This window comes from Microtus pennsylvanicus, chromosome 5, assembly GCF_037038515.1.
Source record: "Microtus pennsylvanicus isolate mMicPen1 chromosome 5, mMicPen1.hap1, whole genome shotgun sequence".
In the NCBI taxonomy this organism is placed as follows: Eukaryota; Metazoa; Chordata; class Mammalia; order Rodentia; family Cricetidae; genus Microtus; species Microtus pennsylvanicus.
Window position 1 is genome coordinate 39,206,392 of NC_134583.1, and position 26,501 is coordinate 39,232,892.

The window sequence follows — 26,501 nt, forward strand, 5'->3', positions numbered from 1 at the left end:
TGTGGAATCTCCATATAGTGCTTTTTACATTGCCACCAACAATCTTCAATCCTTAAATTTTCTATATTTTATATATGAGGAAAGTAATCAGAAAATATTTATGGGACATGTTATGCAAAGAAAATCACCAACTATAGCATTATTCCTCAGAATACTGAGGGGATGCCCCCTAAGAGCTGTCTCTCAATGGTCCCCTCTTTAACACTGTATTTGGCTCACTAGCCACACTTCTACTTATCTCCTCAATAGTTGTTCTCCCACCTAAGGTTTGTATGATGGAATATTTCTGTACCAGGCCGTGAGTACCTGGAGAACAAGCCCCACCATCTTATTTTGCTGCAGCCATAGCCATTCCTAAGTTAATTAGCCCCACTGCAAATGTTCAGTGGATATTGGAAGGATAAAATGTTGCACTCGTGAACTTTTAGAAGGTAAAAAACAAATCAATGACTAACTGGTTTCCTTCCAGAATAGGCTAAGTAAGTCGAATGTGCATTCTTAGAGTCTTTTACAAATCATGACAAAGATTGACTGACCCTCTGGCCTTTGTTGAGGCAAAATTTGCAGGCAAATGGATGGATCGAGAAAACATCATATTGAGTGAGGTAACCCAAAACCAGAAAGACAATTATCATATATACTTACTCCTAAGTGACTTTTAGACATGAAGCAAAGAAAACCAGTGTACAATTCACAATCTCAGAGAACCTAGACAACAATGAGGACCCGAAGAGAGACATATGTGAATCTAATCTACATGGGAATTAGAAAAAGACAAGGTCTTCTGAGTAAATTGGGAACATGGAGACCATGGGAGAGGGTTGAAATGGACAGGAGAAGGGAATGGAGAGGAACAGAGAAAAATGTATAGTTCAATAAAAAAGAAATGTCCTAAAAAATTCTTTTTAAAAAAACCCCACAATTTTATTATTCATATTGGATTTGGGGATACAAGAAGTTACTCTTTATCAGAACAGTAAACTTTTATTAATTGTATGGATTTAATAAATATTAAATATTAATTCATTAATACTATTTATGTCTGTTTTATTTATTATATATTCTTTAAGATTTCCATGTATGTATATAATATATTTAAATCATTGTCAGTACCCTTGATCTCCAGCTCTTTCTGAGTTTTTTTTTTTTTATTATTTCTTCTTAAACTCAAGACCCCCTCCTTCTATCAATAACCATGCAGGATAATTTCTGCTCCTACTGCCCACATATTTTTTCATATTAGGCCATCAATGGAGCATTTTTTTAACCCTTAGGGACATCACCCCTAATAAAACTAATGTTCCTTCCCTAATAGCCGTAAACTGTCAACTTTCAATAGGTCCTCAGATAGGCATGTGAATTAACATACCCTTCTCCTTCATTCATGCTGGAAAGGAGTTGAGTTCATCTTTTATAGGCAACATCTGATATTGTGAGTTCATGAATTCAGTGGTCTTGTCATGCCCAGAGGACATTGTTTTCTCCTAATCTTTTCTATCTCTGACTCTTACTAATCCTACTGCTAAGCTATTTCATGAGCCTCAGTTGGGAAGCAGTGAGGTACAGATGCCCCATTTTGTGACTAAACATTACAGTGACACCTATTCTCTGCTTTTTGACCAAGAGTCACTAGCAAAGACTTCATTAATTTTTATGTACACATATATCTATTTAGAAGGCAGTTTTGTACTTCTTAACAAACAGTTGTATGTTCATCTCTAGGAGTTGCCCTTTGTTCTGTTCTGGCCACCCAGATAGCTTACACCCAAAATAATCACACAGAAACTGTATTCATTTAAACACTGCCTGACCCATTAGTTCTAACTTCTTATTAGCTAATTCTTACATCTTAATTTAACCCATTTCTATTAAATCTGTGTATTGCCACATGACTATGGCTTACCAGCAAGATTCTAACCAGAGTCTGTTTCAGGGAGAAGATCCATGGTATCTGCCACTCTGCCCTTCTTTTCAGCATTCATTTCTGTCTTCTCTGCCTACCTAAGTTCTGCCCTATCAGGCCAAGCAGTTTCTTTATTGATTAACCAATGAAAACAATACATAAACAGAAGGACCTCCTACACCATTTCCCCTTTTCTGTTTAAAAAGGAAAGGAAGTTTTAACTTTAGCATAGTAAAATTACATATAACAAAACAGTTATCAAACAGTTATCAAACAAGAATTACAGTTACATTATTTATATATGTTTTATATTTTATTATAACAAAGGAAAACTAGAAATATAACTATCTATTTTTAAACTCTATCAAAGATTCCAGAAGTATATAATATTACCTAAGTAAACAGGAAGTAAACAACTTCCAAAACTGTAGAAATGACAGAGACATCTCACTGCCTGTATAGTCAGCAAAAGTTCTTCTGTACTGTTGGGGCATCCATCTTCAGTCTACAGGCCCATAGTATCCAGGAGACATTTCCATGAAGCAGGAAATTTTAAAGACAGTTTAGTCATTTTTTTTTGTGTGTGTCCTGCAGAATGTCTCACAGACTCTTCCATGAAGCAGGAACCCTGAAGGAACATCTCACCTTTAGATAAATTCAGAAGTAATCTCTCTGTGGGTCCTGTATGTCCAGTGAAGCAATCCAGGCAAGAGCAGTTTCTTGCCCAAATGGCTAGCAAACTCTACAAGGAGCCTCTTTGATGCCCATTTTCCTCTTGAAGTAGCTGGTGCTTCCGGGAACAGATGGGTCTCATTGTCATGAAAAGACCTAAGCTATTAAAACATTTTAAATGCCATATTCTGTAGTCTTTGCAACATATTAAGGATGCCTCTCTAACTGAAATATATCTCTATATATCTAGAAAATTGAACTAACATGATAGAAGTTTGACTATTATTGATGATTATCCATTAACAAGCTATATTTCCTAATTATATATTACATTTTTAAATGAACTACACAATAACAATAGCTTAATCAAGAGCAGAAATATACATATATCAAGACTGACCTTAAATTTATATCAGTAAAACAAGATCCATACCAATGTACATTATTCATATCTATAATCATATCTCCTTTAAATGTAAACAAAGATTTATAAACAATATTTAGGAATATTGACATTTTATGAGGAGTTAGTTTACCATGTTGAAGTGACAAACTGTTGCACAGAGAGGGGTCCCTTTTTCTGTCCCAGCACCTGGCTAGCTTACACCCAAAATAATCACACAGAAACTGTATTTATTTAAACACTGCCTGGCACATTAGCTCTAACTTCTTATTGGCTAATTCTTCCATCTTAATTTAACCCATTTCTATTAAATCTGTGTATTGCCACATGACTATGGCTTACCAGCAAGATTCTAACCAGAGTCTGTCTCAGGCAGAAGATCCATGGCATCTGCCACTTTGCCCTTCTTTTCAGCATTCAGTTCTATCTTCTCTGCCTACCTAAGTTCTGCCCTATCAGGCCAAGCAGTTTCTTTATTGATTAACCAAAAAAAAACAACACAAAAACAGAAGGACCTCCTACACCATTTAGGGACTGGCACAGGTTCTTGGGAGGATTTACAATATTGTTTATGAGTTTATTCCCACAGAAACTCTCAAAATTTAATCAGAATGAGGCTTATTTTACCATAATATTTATGCTACTTTTTACCCAAAGCTATATTGTGCCAGGCTGGTTGTTATTTCAGCACATAGGATTCACAATGCAGGAAAATCATTGAGGGCATTTCTCCACCAACCTTTTACCCATCATTTGTACCATCTTCAGGTACTGAGAAAATTAACCAACAAAAAAGAAGCCTCTAGGTCAGGGTCAACTTGATATTCAAGTTCTTTGACCAAAAGTTGTGATGTTATCAGCAAAAGAGTCTGATTAACAAGTTTTAATGGAAACCAAGAGCAATGAGAATGATCTGAATATTTTGGGGTCATTGGAACACGCATAAACCAAAAACCTGGGTGGAGATACCCCACGCCTGACATTGAGCAACTTATGGCCTCTTGTGGGATCATTATTACCATGTTAAGTCTACTGTTTCTTTACATATTTATGTATATATGTAAATATATTTGTCTATATGTATATATTTCTATATGTATGTTCCAGCATCTTTTTCTTCTTAGCTTCATTTCAAATAACAGTACCTTTTTAAAGCCCCTATCCTACTGCTTATAACAGACCATCCTGCCATGGCCCTAGCAGAGATTCTCAGAGTACAGATTTACTTTTGCCTCCAGAAGAACTCCATTTTACCACTGAACAAAGAGAGCTGGAAAATCTCTTTTGGGCATAGAAATAATTCATACTTGCTACCTCTCCTGCAAATAGTCCTCCAGATCCTGCCCCCAATTGTAGTATTTCAATCTACACACTCCTCTATTTGTTCCCAGCAGCCCAGCTATCTTAGACCTGAAACCATATTATTATATCACTGCTTGGCCCATTAGCTCTAGCTTCTTATTGGCTCTTACATATTTATTTAACCCATCCCCATTAATCTGTGTTTCACCATGTGGCAATGGCTTATTGGCAAAGTTTCATCACGTCTGACTCTGGCTACAGTTCCATGGTGTCTCTCTGACTCTGCCTTTCTTTTTTCCCCTGCATTCAGTTCTGTCTTCACAGCCTACCTAAGTTCTGACCTGCTATTGGTCCAAAGCAGTTTCTTTATTCATTAATGGTAATCACAGCACACAGAGGGGACTGCCACATCACTCCTATTTGCCCTCAATTACTCTTTGCTATTTTATGCTGGACAGTTTTATTTGTGCCTTTGCTTTTTGGCAGTATTTCCACAACTCTTGTGATAAGAGCTACTTGTCATTAGGAATGGCATAACACTTTTATTGGTGTGCATTTGTGCCTTTACTGGTGTTGTGGTTTGAAGGCAATATGCCCAAAACTTGCCTCTACTCACTTCCTTGCTTGTAGGTATAATGAATTCTTTATTTTATCTCTGACAGATCATTTAATACCAAATAAACTATGGAAAATACATATTACAAAACATATGCTATATAACCACAAAGAATTCACAGATAACTGTGATACAATTTCTTTGCAGAAAATATCTAAAGCAATTTCTTATTCACAGTTGTATGCTATGATTTTTTTTGTTTGTTTTGTTTTTTGATATAGAATGATATTTAACTTGAACATGTTTGATAAGCACTTCAGAAGACTGAGATTGAATTTCTGGAATAGATATTGTTTAAGGAAAGAAATGTGGGCAATATGAGTTTACAGGGTTCTAAATGTGGTTGTCACTGCTCATACAAAGGGGACTTCATGCTGTCTCATGATAAGTCTTTTGGTCTTTAAAAATAATTCTTGTCATGCATTTTAACATTGGGAAATAAGGGTTTGTGATTTTGGCTAAAGAAATCAAATTAGAAAACAAAAGAAGAAAAAAGATAAAAAAATAATTGAATACTTGTAATCAGGTTGAGATTAGCTTCTATTGTCTTGTGAATTTCAGCATTTTGTAAGGATGTCTGCTCATTTTGAGTTTAAAAGTAATGCAAAAAATTAAAATTGTGGTCAGAGTACTTCCTTTGGGGTACCGGATGACTCATCACTCTCATATTGAGATTAGACAAACTTTCCTTCTAGTTACTTGTTTTACATTTGACTTTGAAACCATACACAGGGAACTAAAAAAGGTTTATCTCTATAACTAATTATGTCAGTACTTTAAGGATAACTTAACTTGTATTTTTTAACAGTCTATAATAAGTTAGCAGCTTTCATAAGACTAATATTTTACATTCTGTCAGGTTTATCTTTTAAAAATATTATTTTGAATTGAAACTAATAAAGAAACTGATTTAGTAATTCCAGGGTAAAAACAGAACAAATTTGTATCCAGCTCTTATTACTGTCTCCTGGAAAGGCAAGGAAAAGGTACTAGGGCAAAATAGGAACAGGAGGGAGCCTAAGGGCTAGATTGCCCTCATCAAGTTCTAAAGCACTAAGTCTATCTGTTAGGGAAAAGCCACAAGTTCCTTTTGCCAGAGATAAAGAGAGTATACCCTTTTTAGGGAGTAAGAACTTTCTCCAAGTAGCCTGAAGGAATGGGAACTTTATCCTAATGCCTGACCTTGGTAAAAGGAGTTTGTTGTTTTATCTCTGTTAAGTATGAGCCTTAACAACAGTTTTTCAGTTGAAGTTCCTCTTAGAATCAAGACAAAAATTTATATTTTTATCCAAATAGCATAAGCCCAACAAAGTTAGCAAAGACAAGGAGGCTAAACATATATTTTTAAGCCTGAATATACCATGAGCAAGGAGATATATTTTTAAACCATTAGTTAATATATTTAATGCTTTGACCTTTTAATGTAGTTTTCCATGTTGTGTTAATCCTCCCATTACACATTTTTCATCGTTATTCTGCAAGTATTGTTTATCAAATGTTATGAATTTAAATTTAAATTTCTGACATGCTAGGCTACTTCTGTACAAATCCCAGAGGACTGAGACTCACAGACTTGGGCACTGTTAAAAGCCCCCTGTCACACTGCTTAGGTCATTGTCTTGCTGCTTCACAAGAAATGAATATTTCAGTTTCTGGTCAGTGTTGGTGCTTATGGCTGTGACCCTAAGTTTTAGCTTTTTATTTTTTTTTTTATTTTTTTTTATTTTTTTGGTTTTTCGAGACAGGGTTTCTCTGTGGCTTTGGAGCCTGTCCTGGAACTAGCTCTGTAGGCCAGGCTGGTCTCGAACTCACAGAGATCCGCCTGCCTCTGCCTCCCGAGTGCTGGGATTAAAGGCGTGCGCCACCATCGCCCGGCTAGCTTTTTATTTTAAGTCCAAACATTAACAGTATAAACATTTTATAAGCACACATGCACCATAATCTTAACTGTTTTTTAAAGAAATATTAAAATCTCTTAAATGTCTTCCTGCAATATAAAAAATGAAGTACCTCTTTAGCTTCACCTTTGACAACATATGCATAGCCTGTCTTTTAGATCTCAGCCTGGTCCATTTCAATGTAGTTGGTGCTTCTGGTGACTGTCACCTGGCATTGGTATTTCTAAAGCTGTTAAGACCCATTTTTGCAACTGTACTTTTTTTGGTAGTCTAGTCCTGCCATACATTGGTAAACCTCAGCTGTTTGCTATGATCCCCTTATGTCTTTATACCCATTAAGGCCTCAGTGACTCTTATATTAACAATTTAGCTGTCAGAGAAAGGTACACTTTTGAGTGTAAAAGAACATTGAGCTGCAGCTTTAATACTTTAAAATCTGATATATATATATATATATATATATATATATACATATATGTGTGTGTATATATAAAAAATCTGATATATATATATATATATATATATATATATATATATATAAAACCTTTCTTTTAGAATAGGACATGAGTCATCATACAAAAATCTATTCCAATTCAATTTACCTTGGAGATCTGTTGTTGCCTCCTAGTTAGGCTCACTGCATATGATTGACTTTATTCAAATGACATCTATTTTTTTAACTCTAGAAAAATGGCAATCCAAAATTTAAAATGGAATCATGCCTTATGTTTTTTTTAGTTACCCATGCATAGATTTTAAGTTATCAATTTCCAATGTTACTAATTAACTTTTAATTAGTTTTATTTTAATTTTAACAGATTTTAACCTATCTAACAGAATAAACTTATAAATCTGAAGCTACAAAATGTTTACTTAAACCAAGTAAAATTTTTTGACTGTTCTCCTTTGTCTTCTTCCCCTTGTCACTGTGTCAGGTGCTCAGACTGACAGTGACTGGGGAAACTTTAAACAAGCATGGACCTAGCAAAGCAAGAGCCATAATCTAACTCTAGAGCTAACTTTTCAATAAAGAACAGCGTAAAATAGTTTTAACATTATCTACCTTAAAGTGATCTGAATTCCTGTTAACCCTAATCCAGCAACCAGAGCTCAGAGATAAATTCTGAGGTGATGCCCACAGCAGTGATAGGTGGCAGAGACAGCAAAAGTATCCAAGCCATTCTTTGTCTCAGCTCTATGCTTGCAAAAAACCTTATATAGACACACTTTTAATAAAACAAGCATAATCAGTATTAGTAGGTATGAGAAACCACAGCACACATAGTTCACACCCCCTTTTGGCCTTTTATAAGTTTTTATATACCTTTGAAAGACCCTCAGAGAGGACCTTTCCTCCGAGGATGAAGACCCCAGAACCAGGACACTCCGAGACCAAACCACAGGATGCAATTAGCAAGAGGTTTATTGAGTAGACACAGGTACCTGCGGGCGGCAAGATCTCTTGGAAGACTTGCGCGCCTGCCAACTGGAGGGCAGGCTTTTTATAGGGAAGAGCAAAAAGCAAATTTACAGAAGCAAAAGTATGGTTATTGGAATGAGGCTGGGGGCATGAATGGTTGCCTCTCTCAGCATGGATCCTGTTTTGCAGTCAACCTGCTTTGTTGATGTCTTATCTTATCAATATCCTGCCTTGCAGTCTTCCTATCTCATAGACATCCTGCTCTCTCAAGCACATGGGATGTTCTTATGAGAGCAGGCTGGCTGCTGATCCAGAGAATTTTTTTTTTTAAGCAAACAGGACGTTCCCCCAGGAGCATGCTAGCAGCGGGTTTTGAGGAGGGGGTCTGTAGGGTCTTTCACCTTTAATCTGTTTTTCCTCTCTTAATTCTTTCAGTCTCCTGTGTTCTCCCTCTCTTTCCAGATAACATAAAAACTCTTACCAAAGTCTTCTTGCTTTTCAGAAAACACAGAAACTCTGACCAAAGTTTTTCTTGCTTTCCCTCAATAGTTTATAATATTTTGCATGGTTACAATATTTAAAACAAGAACATAAATATGCATTTATTATAACAAAAGTAACTTTAAATTTGCATCACATAAAGTCCTGTACCAAACCCTTTTCCATACCCTAAGCTATAATAATTTGTAACCAGCCCCTCTAAATGATTACAGATATTTATAACCTATTGGATCTTAATGACCAAAGCAGCTCTAGTGGAGGGAAGTTTGGCTATAGTGTCATAACATGGCCACCTCAGATTAACACCTATAGCCAGTGACTGTGACTCATTGCTTTGGCTTGCAGAGCCAAACCTTGGCCAGCTTTGGCCAGAAGTTAGAAGTTGAGGCATGCGGCCCCCAGGGCAGGCTGAGAGAACCCATCCTCCAGCATGGAAAGTGGCAGACTAACACACAGTATGGGGAAAAAAAAAAGACTGTTAATTTCTCCAGCCATAGTAAACAACCCCAGATTGTCTGTTTAGTGTTTGAAATCCTATTGGAACACACATGACCCTTGCAAGCTGTGACTGGCAGCCTGCTATATTGTCACAACAAAGCTGTATATCCCAGCCACACATCCATACCAGTGTGCTGCCCTGAAGCCTCGAGCTTGTATGGCAAACCTGCCAGCGTTGCAACCACACTACAGGCCAAGGTTTCCTCCTTTCAATGGACTGTTTAAGGTGGGGCTGCTTGTCTCATCCCTTTTAGAAAAATATGCCTCTATGCTTAAGACCCTTTCTTTGAAGTCCTGTAAGTGATCCAGTATCAAAGTCAAAGAAGTCATGCTTTGAGTCTGTCTCATCACATCAGTCTTATAAATCAGAAAGAGGACTCACAAAATAGAAGAACAAAACAGCACACATAACAAGGCCTAAGTGAATCAAGGTGACAGACTCAAACTGTTTGGCAGGTGCGACCTGCCTGTCTATCTACAGAGCTGAAGCTGAGACAAGGGGAGCATTTCGCATGTCTCTCTACAGAACTGAAACTCGGACTCCAGGAGAATCCCGCACAGAGAGATCCACTCTTGTAGGGAAGGGTCCTGAGACCCAAATACAGAAGGGCCCTGGGGACATTTCCCCAGGTATTTCACCTGTGATCTTTCTGCATATCTGCATACACCATCTACAGGCTCTCACAGATTCTGGATCCACTTAAAGAAGGAATTCCAAGTAGAAAGACATGAAACAAAATGTACATACAGAAAACTTACTGGCCAGCTGATCGGCTCTACAGGGCAATGGTACTGGTGGGCTTGGGGGATCCCGGAGAGCCCCCAAATTTTTATGCCGATATCACGGAGCCACCCAAAACCAACTAGGAACCTTTGGCCTTTACAGTCTTTGTCCCTCTTCTGGAGATGTTCTTTAAGCTTTGGTAGAAAGGATTATGGTATAAATGTCCCATTTAGAGCTCAAAACTATACTGATATTTCTTTCAATATTAAAATTTTAATGGGGCAAACTCCATTTCAAACATTGATCAGTGGTAGATTATTATGGCAAAATTCATGAAACCTTGAAGCACAAGAGAACATTTGCAGTCCTTAGTGATATAAAATTTGGATTACACTACATCGGTAATGAATTGACAGTTTACATATTTCTACAATATCTTTAGAATGTGACTCACTGACTGTTTTCGAATGTGGCCTATTTCAGCTTTGGACAGTACTCTCTAATATTCTCTCATGGAATGAATCCAATTTTCATCCTGTTGTGTCGACTTTCTTTTTTTTTTTTCCTCATTTTATTGACCGAGTTAACTCTTCTCAGGGTAGTCATTTTGATTTTCATTGCTGTTGGTTTCCACAGGATAATATAAATCTTCACAACTTCATTTTATAGTGCATAAACTATATTCAGTAGTGTGTCTCATACCACACAGTGTCAAGGCATGTGCATGCTCTCCTGCATTTATAGTAAGGGTCTTTTGCATTTTCAACATATTGGTTACATTTGCAGTTTATGCAATAAAAATTACTAATGGATTACTAATAAAAATTTCCTAGAAACTGAATGGGAAGGAAATGAGCACATGCAAAGTGACCTAGAGAACTTAATTTCACAGCACGAAGTAGTTGTTAATTTCAGGAGAGAAATATGTGCTAGTGTGGTTCTTGCCCACAGTTGATGAGGGAAGGGAGTTTTCTTTTTTGACCTTAAAGTAAGTTAAACTGAAAGAACTATCCAAATAAGGAAGTGTTATCCACCAATATCTTTTAAATTTGATTCTTCCTTTGTTCGCGGGGTTATTAAGAAGCTTCTCCCACTTATAGTTTACCATTCTATTTCTAATCTTGCGAACATCTTAAATTTAAAGGGAGAGATTGTTCCTGTTGCTTGCTGGCTCTAACCTTATGATCAGGACCTCCAGAAGACCAAGATGCATTCCACAAGTCACTTTCATGCTGCACACACTTCATTTTAAAAACTGGGCTGCTGTTAGAAATGAATAAAAAGTTAACAATGACAATTAATAAGTGACAGATACAGAAATAATTGAAAACGCTTTAAAATCCAAATATAGCCTGAAAATAACATTAGAGTATTTCAACCGTCACCTTATATGTTTTTCTGGTACATTGAACATTGGTATCACTTTATTGCACATCTTAAGATGGATATTTGATTCAAAAAATTTTTAGAAAATTCTCTACTAGAAGAAGGCAAAGGCGTAAATCAAAAACAATCCCACACCAGTTTAGAATTATGATTAATAGAATGGTTATTTATTTAAAGGGGAAAAAAAACTTACAGATCACCATCCCAGACAACAGCCCTCTGCGCAATCAGGAAGGGAGTCTAGTCACTGGAAGTGGAGCAGGAAGTAAGAGAGCACGAGAAGGGAAGTGGCTGCTTCTTTAAAGGGAGAGAGACCACGCCCCAATGGGCTGGTATCTCAGCGGCTATTGGCTGGAGGAGCGGACGGACCTCCTGCAACAGTAGTCAGGACTAGGTAAATAGATCTACTTTGTATTTAACCGTTTGGTAACTGTTTATGAAATGCAAAGGGAACTGCTGCATATTGTTGTAAACCACCAAACAAGATCCCCAAACTATGGAACATGCAGCCTGCTAGCCATGGATGCAGAGCTCTAAATGTGAAATCTGCTGTCATATGATGCTGTCTGCTTCACACAATCAACGGCTTAGATATTTCATATTCAGAAAACGAAATACAGGCATAGAGTATAACCCATTCTCTATACCTTATAGGCAGCAAGACTAGCACCTGGGTACACTCATATGAGTGGAATACTTTTGTATTCTACATCACATTGCAAATTATTTTTAGTAGAAAAATACATTTTAAATAAACATTTTTAAGAAACAAAGCTCTTAAGCTGACAGTTGCATAGTTACCTGATGGAACTCCTTATAGTTTTTCAGGGTGTGTCAGCATCTTCAAGTGCCCAGGCTTAAAGACATTCTGCATTTTTTGGTTTTGCAATAGCAAGTAATTGTATAAGCACACACATATAGTACATACAAGAACAGTCCTCCTAGCGATTGACATTAATTTAGCAATCCTTCATTGAATGTCTTCTGTTTCTCAGACTGTCAACTAAGTACCAGAGTATGTAAAGACCAAACTGTAGGCTTGAATTGAACTTAAGCAGATTTTCATCATCATTTAGTCTGCTGTAGTGAGTCACTAGCAGGACTTTCTTGATTTTTTTCCCGTATATATTCTGTGTATATTTACCCATTACTAATATCTTTTGTGCTCCCATGAGATGAAAGTTGTGATTGCCTCATTTTTGTTTCCCACATACCACCTACTGCATGAATATTCCCAGTACACATACTCTGTTCCACTTTTCTCAGTTACAGGCACATGACATACACTTTTCTAAAATCCATTCATCGACTGAAATAGACTCCAGCTGTGACAATGTTTATAAGTTCCCAGTAGCAGGAAATTTTCATCAAGTTTCTACTTTCAGACATGCAAATCCATGATTAATCAATGAGTCACTCCGAATGTGTGATTCATTCTTTGGTGAAGAGCATTCTAAGATGCATTGCAAGGTGTGAAACTGAGCATTGATGGTCTTCCTGACTGGTCAAAATGATTTCAAGCTGCTGGAAATATGGAAGTGAGAACAATTTCTCAGGAATGAGAGTTGCTCCCATTAACAGGGTAAACAGTTCTAGGTAATTATTTTATGTGTATGAGCCTTATATAAGCCTTCAAGGAGAAATATAAAAAGTTTCACTCAAATTTGGTAAAGGGTTGTATCATTTCTGGTGTGTGCTTGGTGTATAATATGCATTTTTTCCAAGTGTATGTGAACATGTGTACAGGAGTATGCCCTGAGCATCTATCTATGGAGGCCAGAGATCAACATTTGATTTTTTCTTTTGCTGCTCTTTACCCTGTACTTTGAAACAGAATATCTTCATTGAATACAGAACATGCCATTTCACATAGTTTGGCTAGCCCTTAAGTGCAGAAATTTTTCTGTCTCTATCCCCATGCTAGGGTTACAAATATGTGCCAAGACACTCAGCTTTTTCGTGACATGTATTTCAAGCAACCACCCATACCTGTTAAGTAGTGGAAAGATAACACTCAACTGAGTTACAAAAAAAAAAATCTGGAGGAATAACCATGGTCCACGAGAATGGACAACTGTCTGGTGACCATGTATATTAGTTAGGAAAGGGTTTTCTTAGAAAATGAACAGGGACTTTTTATATGAGTTGTTTGGATTTTTTTTGAAGGGGAGAGGATAATGAGTGTTTATTGTTTGAAAAAAGAGAGTGTTCATCCATAACTAGTTTAATTAGTAATCTGGAATAAACTTCTTATACATACATTATCATTCTCACCGGGTGGTGATGGCACATTTGTTTAATCCCAGCACTCAGGAGGCAGAGGCAGGTAGATCTCTGTGACTTTGAGGCCAACCTGGTCTACAAGAAGTCATTCCAGGACAGGCACCAAAGCTACAGAGAAACCCTTTCTTGAAAAAAAGAAAAATAAAAACTCTTGATTACATACATATACATACATTATCCTTCTCTACAAACAAATGCTAACAGTCCCAAGCACATGTAATATACTTATCACAAGATCACAAAGAAGAAAATGAATGAATATATCCCACATTGAAATGGAGGCGATTAAGAGCTTATGACTATTGATAGATTGCTGGATAGATAATTGTCAAGGACTGGCCTTAACAAAAATACCTCTTACCAGGGTAGGGACGTGAGAATTTTAGAAATACAAGTAAAGAATATGAAGACACATAAAAAATTACAGGAAACATAGAGAGTATCAGGAGGGCATTCAAGTGACTGAAATCCTGAAATCACCCATGTTTATTTTCCACTTAAACTGGGTGAGAAGGTAACAAAAGATTTTAGTAACATGATATAAAGGATAACTCACAGAGTTAATCACTTTTTCACTCTGAGACAGCAAATTATTAGCATTCTGTTGTCTATGTAGCAAAGCTGCTCTAGATCTCAATTGTATGTACAGGAGACTGCTGCTCCCCAGGCAAATCCATAGTTACAAAACAAAGAGCAGGAGTACATTTGTATCCTGGCCATGTGTCAGGAGGCATGGACCTACTTGAAGGTCACTAGTGAAGAGTTTTCTATTTTCTGTAATGCTGAGCTACTTTGGGTGTCATTTAAATATTCCCCAATGTTTCTTGAATAAAATAAACTGTAGTTATACTCCTGTTTATACTCACATGAGGAATACTGTAGCACTTTTGTCTCTCACATGGCAGGAAGATTCTACTAACACCAGTAATAGACATAATATTGTGACAAGCAAATTGCCAGGAAATAGAATATTTAATTGACACAGCATATATCAGACTGTAAGTGGAGAGTCAGCTGGAGGAAGAAAGTGATTGATTTCCCTAATTTTAAGTGGCAGCTCCTTATGTCCTTATGTGCTGGCCGTCATTGCTATTGTCATTTTCAAAAAAGTAGAATCAAAGGTGACCTTGCATTAATATTTTCATATGTAGTTAGCCCCAGAAACTTGATCAATTCTGTCCAACATAATATTAATTATAAAGTTAAAAGTTTCCTTGAGAAATCTTGTCCATTACCTTAAGTATTGTGGAAATACATGCTAGTGATTTCATAGTACATTATAAAAAGAAAAAAAATATTGCAACTTTTACCTTGTTGTTTCAAGACTTTCAATTACGTGTTTGGAATGCTTGAAATGGTGTTATGATTTAAGACATTTCCATACAAAACTGAGGCTTCTTTAGCAAGCACACACTGAACTAGATAAACTTTAGCATGCTTGGTTGGTATTTTTCATTTTTTCTCAGTTCTCCTTATTTCTTTCTAATGGATACTCTCCCCTCAAAAACAAACGATCACAGTTATTGCCTGGTTATTCTCAATAAAAAACAAAGTTAAATTTGTAAAATTAAAATAGTGCTGATTTAGCTAACTTATTTCTTTGCTATAGGTTGTGTGTGTGTGTTTGTGTGTGTGTGTGTGTGTATGAGAGAGAGAGAGAGAGAGAGAGAGAGAGAGAGAGAGAGAGAGAGAGAGAGAGAGAGAGATACTACAAGTATATTATTGCTATCACTGTTTTAGCCTTGTACTTATTCTGTAGGTCTTGTGCTTCCCATTCTCCTGTCGCATACTCTCTTGGAGCTGGTATTATAAGAGATCTTTCCAGGATTATGGAAGGTTATTTTTCTTTGATTTTTTTTTTATAATTCACATTGACTGACTAAATAAGATAAAGCAGTAAATTTTGAAGACCACATTAGTATTCTAGGCAGCTACTCCAAGGACTTTCTGCATTTTGAACAAATTAGAATTATTTCATGAAATTAAACAATGTTAATAAGACAACAGTAGCAGATATTGTGGAATGAATCAAATGTGAGTTGTGTTTTCCTAATTATTTTAATTTCACAGTTTTACAGAACACATTAGGTTAACATGTCTTTAAAAATATCTTTTATTTATCATTAAAAATTCAATTTAGGCAAAAATAAGTCATCTTATTAATGTACACACACTATATTAATGTTTGCCAATTTCATTAATTTTTAATTTAAATATTTATTGTTTCTCTCAGGATTTCACTGTATATAAATACTGAGGAATACTGTTCTATAAAACAATTTGGGGAGTTTCCCTGCATCTGAAACATTGCTAGGTGGTGGACTGGAAAGTGTGCCTGCTAATATGTACGTGTTCTACCTAGTAACAAGAATATTATGGGGCCAGGAATACATGTTATTTACAAATGTGAAGTTTTTGATTATATATACAAACAAGAATCTCTACAGTTTATTGTTTTTATTTTGTGGATTTCCACTGAATCAGCAAAATAGACCATTCTATATTGACCATACAGCCCTGAAAACGCATAGAATAAAAAGATTAGATTATCATCTTTGGGCATAATGATTTAGTTACAGATGCAAAATCCCTTATATCATAGAAAATTATAAAACAATTATCTATTTGTAAAATGTTTTATATTGTAATTTAATATTTAAACTTCTAACATCCTTCATGATTTCTTAGCGTGTTTCTTTTATTTCTCTGAAATAAAAGAAAATGCATATTTAAATATTCAACCTAATATTTCTCTGAAATAAAAGTAGTTAGGTTTAATATTTAAATATGCATTTTCACATATTTCATCCAATTACTTGTAATGTGTTTATCTCATTAAAATATGTTCAGTTCTCAGAAAACACAAAACAGCTCACGACCATCTATAACTACAATTCCAGTGGTCTAATTGTCTCTTTTGATATCTACAAGCACCAGATACTCACATGATGTAAAGGCATATATGAAGGCAAAATATCAATAAACATTAAAAAATAAAGGAATTTCAAAATTAGGCAGAATGTTTAGAAGTAGGTAAACATTTACCTCTTCATTAGAAATGGAATGATTCGCATTGTAACAAAAACATTGACACACAAGAACCTTGGATGCTTCCTATGCTGCTGTCTCAAGAAAATTATATTTATTGTTACTTGAAAATGAGTACAAAATAATGATTATAAGTTCACCTGATTAATAAAGCTAGTATTCTGCTGATACCTTCTATTGGAATGTTCTAGCAGAATGACACAGGCTAGCTGTTTAAGTCATGTAGAATTTATTGCAACACTTTAATATTCAAGCTTTTGGCTGTACTTGAAAAAAGGCAGGCAAGAGCCAGTTCAGTGTCATTGAGAGTGAGAGAGTTGGGAAGTGACACAAAACCATTCATTGAAGGCACAGCAGGAAAATGGACAGAGAAAGATGTGACCTGAGCTCACTGCTGTGGAGGATGGCATGATGAATCAGGACTGCAAAGAAAGACTCTAGTCACATCTTCATAGGAAAAAAGATTTCCCAAGCCCCAACTTTTCAAAACAGAAAAGGGCTACTTTTTTTTCTAATTATATAACTTTTACCCAAGTTTAAAATGGAAAGCAGAAACATGTCAGAGTGAGTCATTCTCACAAGGAAAAAGTAAAGAAAAACAGGAATCAAAGGCTAGAGCCAGAAGACATTCTAAATCTGCAGAATGCTGTGTTTTTAGAATAGTCAACCAAATAAACAAGAAACGTAAAAGACAAAAAAAGTGATACTGGAATAAAAGGGAATGAATAAGAGAGGAATTTGAGATAATTGTAAGGCTAATACAGTAGCCTAATAGATAAACACCAACTTGTTCTCTGGGGTGAGACAAATGCATGTTTACTCTTACTCTGGTTGTGAATCTTATCTGTATAATCTAACAAAAATTCTCAATTTCCAGCTTGCCATATTACAATACTGAGCAGCTATTGCAGTTGTTACTCCGCAGAAACATACATTGTAGATCTTGGTTATTGTTAAGTTTTCAGGAGAGGGAAGTCTGTTTAGCATAAAGTCATTGTGTCATCCCTTTCTTCATTCTGGTTTATTGAATTTATACAGAAGGGCATAACGACAGAAAGATGGGATGAAGTCAGCACCCTGACACTGCTGTTGCATCCTTAGCTTCTCAGGCCATCCAGCCGCCTATCAGCAGGGCATGAGAGAGACAGAATGACAGGAAGTCTTTGGAGAGGTTCCTGTTGGAATTGTTCTGGTCTCACCCATCTGGTAATATATTGATTGTTTTCTTTAGAAAGGTTTCCTTATCTCTGAATATTACTCAAGCCAGTCCAATGGAATATTAAAGACTTTCTTATAGCAGTTTGAGTAGAAAAATAAAACCACTGATTTAGATTCAGGGATTTATTATTGACATTAACTTTCATGTGTCTGTAGGAAATGCTGAGTAGAGTTGACAGAAAAAAATACAAAAATTTATGAGTTAAAGAACCCAGAGAGGACAAAGAGAGGAAGTTTTGTGAAACTTGTCATCTGTTGGTGAGCACAGTACAAGTACATTCAGGGAGCAAAATGGAAAGCAGGTTAAGGGAGAATGGACTCGGAGCTGTGTGAGAAACAGGGACTGATGAGGATAATTAGAGCTGATAGCCACATATCTAAACCCACTGCGATTATCTAGAAGTAATGTCACTCCCTGTCTTTCACTGTGTCAAATTTCATTGTTACTGGACATTGAAAAAGAAAGAAATGCTGGATGCTGAGGGTGATAGGGCTATTTCAATTGTTTATCTGACCTTGACTTTACTTTGCTAAGTGGTAGGTATGGAGAAAATTGTTCATTTCTTTTAATTTTTTCAATTTTGTGGAGTACATATTTATAACATATGTCATTATTCTCTGGATGTCCTCAATCTTTGTTGTTGTGTCCCCATTTTCATTTCTAATTTTGTTAACTTGTACTTTATCTCTCTTCAGGTAATTTGGATATTTGGGTAAAGGTTTGTTAATCTTGTTTATTTTTCTCAACGAATCAACTCTTTGTTTCATTTATTCTTTATATTTTTGTTGGTTTGTTTGATTCTATTTTATTGTTTTCAGTCATGAGTTTGAATATTTCTTGCCTCTAAACTTTTGAGTGAGTTTACTTCTCTTTGTTCTAGAGTTTTCAGGTGTGCTGTTAAGATATTAGTATGAGAAACACCTCATGTGCCTCACAAATTTGGAATATTCGGTTAATTTTAGAAAGATATTTACTTTTTTTTTCTTAATTACTGCCTTGACCGATTTTTCATCGAGTAGTGAGTGGTTCAGTTACCATGAGTTTGTAGGATTTCGGTTGTTTCTGGTTTTGTTGATATCCAGTTATAATCCTTGGTGTTCAGAGAGGATGCATAGTATTGTTTCATTTCGTTGTTGTTTCTGTTGAATCTTCTTTTGCGTTTGAGTATTTGGTCAGTTTTGGGAAATGTCCCTGAGATAAAGGTATATTCTTTTGTGTTTTGGTTAAATTTTATATAAATATCATTTTGGAACATTTGGTGTATAGCATCAGTTTGCTTCAACATTTCTGTTAATATCAGTCAGGATGATCTATTTATTGTAAATAATAGGATATTTAAATTTTCTCTTATGATTTTGTGATGGTCAGTGTATGATTTAAGATGTAGTGGTGTTTCTTTTCTAGATTTGGTGACACTATATTTTAGGGCATAGATATTAAAAATAGTAATGTTCGCTTGGTTGCTTGTTTCCTTTCATGAGTAACTAGTGTCCTGCCCTATTTTCTAATAACTTTTGCTTTGATATCTATTCTGTTAGATATAAAAATGGCCACACCAACTTGCTTCTTAGTCCCATTTTCTTGGAACCATTTTTCCATCTTTTTACCTTAAAGTCATATTTATATTTGATGGTAAGGTGTTGTAATAGGAGCGGTGGGGCTGCGTCCCCAGCACCCCGGCCGCCTGCTCACCTGGCTAGCTTATGCTCCGAAATAACAACACACAAACTGTATTCTTTTAAACACTGCTTGGCCCATTAGCTCTAGCCCTTACTGGTTAATTCTGATATCCCAATCAACCCTTCTCTAATAAACTGTGTAGCATTGGTCTTACCGGGAAAGATTCAGCATATCTGACCTGGTGGCTTGCTTCATCGCGTGCATCTGCCCCAGAAAGCAGAGCTATGGCGTCTGCCTGGGAGAGGGGAGCATGGCGTCTCTGAGCTCACTTCCTCTTCCTCCCAGCATTCTGTTCTGTTTACTCCACCCACCTATGTTCTAACCTATCAGGGCAAGCAGTTTTTTTATTTAATTAACCAATGACCTTCCTCCATCAGTAAGGTGTGCTTCTTCAATGTAGCACAAGAATACATCCTGATTTTACATCCATTCTGTTAGTTTGTTTTTTTTAAACAATTGAGAAATCAAGACTATTGTTGTTGAAAGGTATGAATCAGTAGTGTTTGATAATTTCTATTATAGTGTTGTTATTGTGGTGGTGGTGGTATGTGTATGTGTGCAAGCAAGTGTGCATGTGCATGTATGTAGGTTTTTAACTTCTTTTGATTTTCTGGTCTAGGAATTTTATTCCTTATATTTTCTTAGGTGTGTTTAACCTCCTTATTTTGCCAATTTCCTTCTGTAGGACTGGATATGTAGATAGTTATTTCTTAAATACAATAATCTCATTTCCTTCTATTGTGTTAGAAAGGATTGTCAGGTACAGGTATAGAAGTCTGTTATGGTAGCAGTGGTCTATTGGAATCTGGAGCATGTCTGTACAGGCCCTGTTAGCTTCTAGAGTTTCCACCGAGAAGTTGAAATTATTCTAATAGGCTGTCTATATATATATTGCTTGTTCTATTATGTGGCTATGTGCCTTTCTTTTCTGATTCAATTTATTTTGTGTTCTCTATGCTTCTTGTACCTTGATATCCATCTGTTTCTTTAGGTTAAGGAAATTTTCTTCTTGGATTTTGTTGAAAATATTTTTTCTGTGCCTTTGACCCTGGGTTTATTCTACATCTAGATTCCTATTATTTTTAAGTTTGGTCTTTTTACATTGTGCCTGATTTTCTGAATGTTTTGTGCCAGTAGGTTTTCAGAATTAACATTTTCCTTGACTGAGGTATTTTTTCTTCTTCTATTATGTCCTCAGCTGCTTGGATTTTGTCTTCCACTTCTTGTATTTTGGTGGTAAGGTTTCTTAAATTCCTAAATTTTTGGTTCCAGGTTTCCCTTTTTGGGATGTCTTTCTTATTTAATATTTTTTTACTCTTGTCCTGGGCAAGATGGCTTAATCCGTAAAGGCACTTGCTGCCTCATGGGCCTTATTACATTAGTTCCACTTCTGATGCCCGCATAAAGCTGGAAGAAAAGCACTGACTCCATCAAGTTCTCACTCGCTGTGCCATGAGTGCCCTAAGCACACACATTACATTCAGCAATATAGAAAGTAGTTTTAAAAGTTTCTTTTGCTGATTTTTCAGATCAGGACATCTTATTGCCACTGAAAGATTACATCAGAATTAACTGAACACAGTCTAAGGGAAAAGAATGATGATTCAGTAGAGTCTATTATACAAGTCACAGTAAGAGAAAGTCACTGTTCTCAACTGAAAGACCCTCAGAGTGGTCCTTCCCTCAGGAGGAGACCCCTAACCCAAGGAACAGTCAACACCGCTGGCTGCAATTAGCAAGAGGTTTATTGGGTGGGCACAGGTACCTGTGGGCGGCAAAGTCCTTTCGGAGGACTTGCCCGCCTGCAGGCTGGGAGAAGGTCTTTTTATAGGAAAAGGGTAGCAAAAGCAGGCATACAGAAGCAATGCATGGTTACAGGGATCTCATTGGTCAGTTCGAATGAGGCAATGGGTTCATTTAGGGGACAAGTTCCCCGGAGACATGAAGGTCTGCTAATAATAACAGACTTGGCCCTATCTAGGGTACATGTAGTTTTTCCCAGAACTGTTCATTCCCCTCCTAGGCCTGGTATCTAACCACAGATATCCTGTTTGACCACCTAGGAGTACTGACTTTACCTTGAACTTACATTTATTTGTGTGAAGGCTTTGCAAAATGGCATTACAGCAGCTAAGCTGGGGACTTTCATTCCCCCATTTTCTTTTAGCATTGAGTTAAATCTTTTACTCAAGATAATTATGGAATCTCAGTTTCATAGTAATAGGAGCAGTGGGGCTGCGTCCCCAGCTCCCCGGCTGCCTGACTAGCTTATACCCTGAAATAATTACACGGACACTGTATTCATTTAATCACTGCTTGGCCCTTTAGCTCTAGCTCTTATTGACTAATTAGGATATCCCGATCAACCCATCTCTAAAAAAATCTGTGAGCACCGGTCTTATCGGGAAGATTCTAGCCTACATCCATCCTGGGTAGAAGCTTCATCGCGTGTATTTTCCCGGGATCGGGGCATGGCACCTCTGCTCCAGAGAGCAGAGCTGTCAGTCCGAGCTCATTTCCTCTTTTTCCCAGCATTTTGTTTTGCTTACTCCATCCACCTATGTTTTAACCTATGAGGGCCAGCCAAGCAGTTTTTTTTTTAACCAATGACCTTCCTCCATCATCTGTTGTCTTAGCCTTTGGTATTCATGGGTTAAGACTAGGGTCTGGATGACGGATAGCCTGTTTTTTATAAATTGGACCAAGCGGTTTGAGATGCAAGGCCCAAACAGGAGTATCAATAGGAAGATAATTAAAGGACCCATCAAGGAAGACAACAGGGTAATAAATCATGGGGACTTATTAAACCATCCTTCGAACCATTCCTGTTGTGACTCCAACATCTTTTGTCTCTGTGACAACCTGTCCCTGAGTTTTCCAAACAATCTCCCCGCTCTGGGACTGGATTTGCCAGGTTAAGGAATACATCTGGTGTGGGCTTTTCCTTTGGGTTGTCATTCCCAGCCTCAGCAGGGCCCATATAATGGTCAAGGGGCCCCCATGCGTGAGTCTTATCTTTAAAAGATTTTGGGTGCGCTGGACTGCTTTGCCTCCCCCGGGGTGTGGGCGGCCTTGACGTGGGAGGTGTGGATCCAGGCTGTGATGCCGTTGACTGTTAGTGCCGTTGGGATAGTCAGGAGGACAGTGTACGGACCTTTCCATCGGGGTCCCAAGTTCTTGGTCTGGTGTCTGCGGACCCAAACAGTGTCTCCTATTTGGAAAGGATGCTGTACCATAGGCTGGCTCAGTTGGTCTCGGTAGGCTGCAGCGAGTGGTTTCCAGACCTCTCTTTGCACAATTTGCAATGCCTGCAAATGAGCTTCCAGGGAAGGACTGTTAGCAAAATCAGCAATATTTGAGTGAACGAAGTTTATGAATGGGGGTGGGGCCCCATACAGTATTTCAAAAGGAGTCAGTCCATGGGGGCCTGGAGTGTTGCGGGTCCTATATAAGGCTAGGGGCAAGAGGAGTACCCAGTCTCTACAGCCAGTTGCAAGCGTTAATTTAGATAAAGTCTCCTCAATTGTCCTATTCATGCGTTCTACCTGTCCTGAATTTTGGGGTCTGTATGTACAATGTAATTTCCATTCAATCCCCAAAAGCTTGGCCACCAACTGACTTACCTGGGAGACGAAGGCAGGCCCATTATCAGTACCCAGGACCTGGGGCATCCCATACCTGGGAAAGATTTCTTCCAGGAGTTTCTTGGTTACCATTTTAGCAGTTTCATGTTTGGTAGGGAAGGCTTCTGTCCATCCTGAAAATGTGTATACGAACATCAAGAGGTACTTATATCCATAGAGACCAGGCTTAATTTCTGTAAGGTCAATCTCCCAATGTAAACCAGGATGATGTCCCTGTATCTGGACCCCTGGCCCAAGCTTAGTTTTGCCTGCATTTACTTGAGCACAGGCTTTACATTTATCAGTTACCTTTTGTAGGGCCCCATCTTTGTTTAGAAGGTAGGGGCCTGTTTCCTGTCATTTCAGTATGGTTTTCATCTTTTTTTGGTCCTAAATGGGTCAACTTATTCAGGTATTTTATCAGCTCATAGGTATGTCTCATTGGCATAACAGTCTTTCCCTTGAAGACCCAATGTTGCTCTTTGGGGTCATAGGTGGCCCCCATTTTCTTTAGGAGGTCGGTGTCCTCTTGACTATAGGGCAGTGGACATCGGAAGGGCCTTATATTTTTTGAATCGGTCAGAGGGAAGGCTCGGGAGGTGCTGATTGTTTTTAGGGCAGCCTCCTTGGCGGCAGCATCTGCCAATCGATTTCCTTTTGCCTCTGGGCTGTGGCCCTTTTGGTGGCCAGGACAGTGTATAATACTCAGTTTTTCGGGCAGAAATAGGGCTATTAGTATTGTCAAGATTTTAGTCTTATTTTTAATTTTCTTTTTCTCTGAGGTCAGCAGCCCTCACCTTCGGTAAATTTTCCCATGTATATGGGCAGTGGCAAAGGCGTATTGACTGTCCATATAGACATTAAGTTTCTTACCTTCTGCCATGCGATGAGTTCTGCTCTTTGGGATGAGGTGCTTGCTGGTAGGGCTTCAGCCCAAATTACCTCTGTTTCCGTGGTTACTGCTGCCCCCGCTTTCCGCTCCCCATTTTCCAGGAAGCTGCTACCATCAGTGTACCAGGTGTAGTCAGCGTCCTGAAGAGGGTGATCCATCAGGTCCCATCTGGTCCCGTGTATTTCCACAAGGATCTGGAGGCAATCATGCTGCTCTGCCTCCTCCAGTAAGGGGAGCAAGGTTGCATGGTTGAGAGTGACCACAGGTCCAAATTGCACCCAGTGCACATCCAGGAGCATGGCTTGGTAATGAGTCATGTGGGCATTGGAAAGCCAGCGGTCTGGAGGCTGTTTGACCAAGGCCTCCATTGCATGGGGTGCCAGGATGGTAAATGGCTGGCCCAGGGTCAATTTACCTGCGTCCTTAGTAAGGACTGCAATAGCTGCTACCATCCGTAGACAGGGTGGCCATCCGGATGCGACCTGGTCGAGTTTCTTGGACAGATAGGCCATAGGACGCCTCCAGGGGCCCAGTCTCTGGGTCAGGACCCTCTTGGCATACCCCCGCTTTTCATTTATAAACAGTTCAAAGGACTTGGTAACGCCTGGAAGGCCCAATGCGGGTGAGGTTAGCAAAACCTTTTTGATATTGTTGAAGGCCTCCTGGTGCTCCTTTTCCCAGGTGAACATCACCCCTTGCTTGGTCAAAGGATATAAGGGAGCAGCCATCTCCGCAAACCCTGGGACCCAGAGGGGGCAGAACCCCGCTGTTCCCAGAAACTCCCGCAGCTGGCATGGGGTTCTGGGAGGCAGGGATGTTAGTGATAGTCTGTTTGCACGCCTCAGTCAGCCATCTCCGTCCATCTCTCGATTGATAACTAGGCAAATGACTCGTTTCTGGCATATCTGAGCCTTTTTGGCTGATGCCTGATATTATAATTGTCCCAATGTCTGTAGGAGGGCTTTTGTGCCCTCCTGACATTCTTTTTCCAAGGCGGCTGCCAGAAGGAGGTCATCAATATATTGGAGCAATATCAGGGCAGGGTACTGAACCCGAAAGTCTTCCAAGTCCCAGTGTAAGGCCTCATCAAAGAGGGTCAGGCTATTCTTAAATCCCTGGGGGAGCCTGGTCCAGGTCAATTGACCCGAAAGTCCAAGATCTGCGTCCTTCCATTTAAAGGCAAAAAGGGACTGGCTCTTAGGATGCAACCGCAAGCAGAAGAAAGTATCCTTTAAGTCCAATACGGTGTGCCAAACGTGGGATGGCAGAGTACTCAGTAGATTGTAAGGGTTGGGGACCGTGGGGTGTATGTCCTCCATCCTTTTGTTAATTTCTCTCAGATCCTGCACTGGCCGATAGTCCCCAGTCTCCGGCTTTTTTTTATTGGCAGGAGGGGGGTGTTCCATGGCAATCGGCAGGGAGTGAGAATGCCCTGATCCAGCAGCCTTTTTATGTGGGGTCTTATACTCTGATATGCCTCATGAGACATGGGGTGCGGCTTAATTGAGACGGAGGTAGCTGTGGCCTTTAATTTAGTGAGAAGGTCCCTACCCAGTAAAGGATAGGGACAATCTGGAACATGCAAGAAGGAATGTGTCACCTTACCAGTTGCCAATTGAACCTTCCGATCCATTGTCCATCGGTATATCTTGCCTCGGGTTGCCCCTTGAACCCAGGCTGATAGATCACTGAGAGGTCCAGGTTCCTGGGTTAAGACTGAGTGCTGGGCTCCGGTGTCCATTAGGAAGGTAACTGGTTGCCCCCCAACTTTAAGAGTTATCCTGGGCTCAGGGGGGGGCTCCTGGCCCTGAGTCTCCTAGTCCTCATCCAGAGCTAATAGGGAAGCCTGGTGTTTAGGCTTCCGGGTTCCCTCGGGCTTCTTGGGGCAGTCCCTGATCCAGTGTCCTCGTTCCTTGCAGTAGGCACATTGGTCAATATCCACTTTGGCCCCCTTCAGTTCTCCCAGCCAACCTCCCTTTTTTATCTTGTCCTTGAACTACAGTGGCCAGCAGCCTGCTTAATTCTTTATTCTTTTTATGTCTCTTTCCTCCTGATTCTTTTTCATTCTCTGCCATAATCTCTCTTCCTTTTCCTCAAGAGTTTCCCTTTTGTTAAAAATTCTTTATACTTCCTTCAGTAAATCCTGTTAGGTATATCCCTGCAGACCCTCCAATCTTTGTAGCTTGCTTTTAATATCTGGGCTGGACTGCCAAATGAAAGACATCGAGATGCTAGTGGCCTGTCCAGACTCCTCAGGGTCATAAGGGCTATACATTTTATATGCTTCCTTAAGCCTCTCTAAAAATGCTGAGGGTGTCTCCTCATTCCCTTGTATCACTTGCTTTGTCTGAGCCAAATTAGTGGGGTGGTGTGCAGCCTTTTGGAGACCTGCTATGAGCAACTGGCAGTAAAGACGAAGGTCTATCCTACCTG

General features: G+C 38.5%; 1 protein-coding gene across 14 annotated transcripts in view; it reads left to right on the plus strand.

The window, feature by feature from the left end:
* Ralyl (RALY RNA binding protein like) overlaps positions 1 to 26,501 on the plus strand; it is an 806,938-nt gene that overhangs the window by 157,079 nt on the left and 623,358 nt on the right. The gene's annotated exons all lie outside the window — the stretch shown is intronic.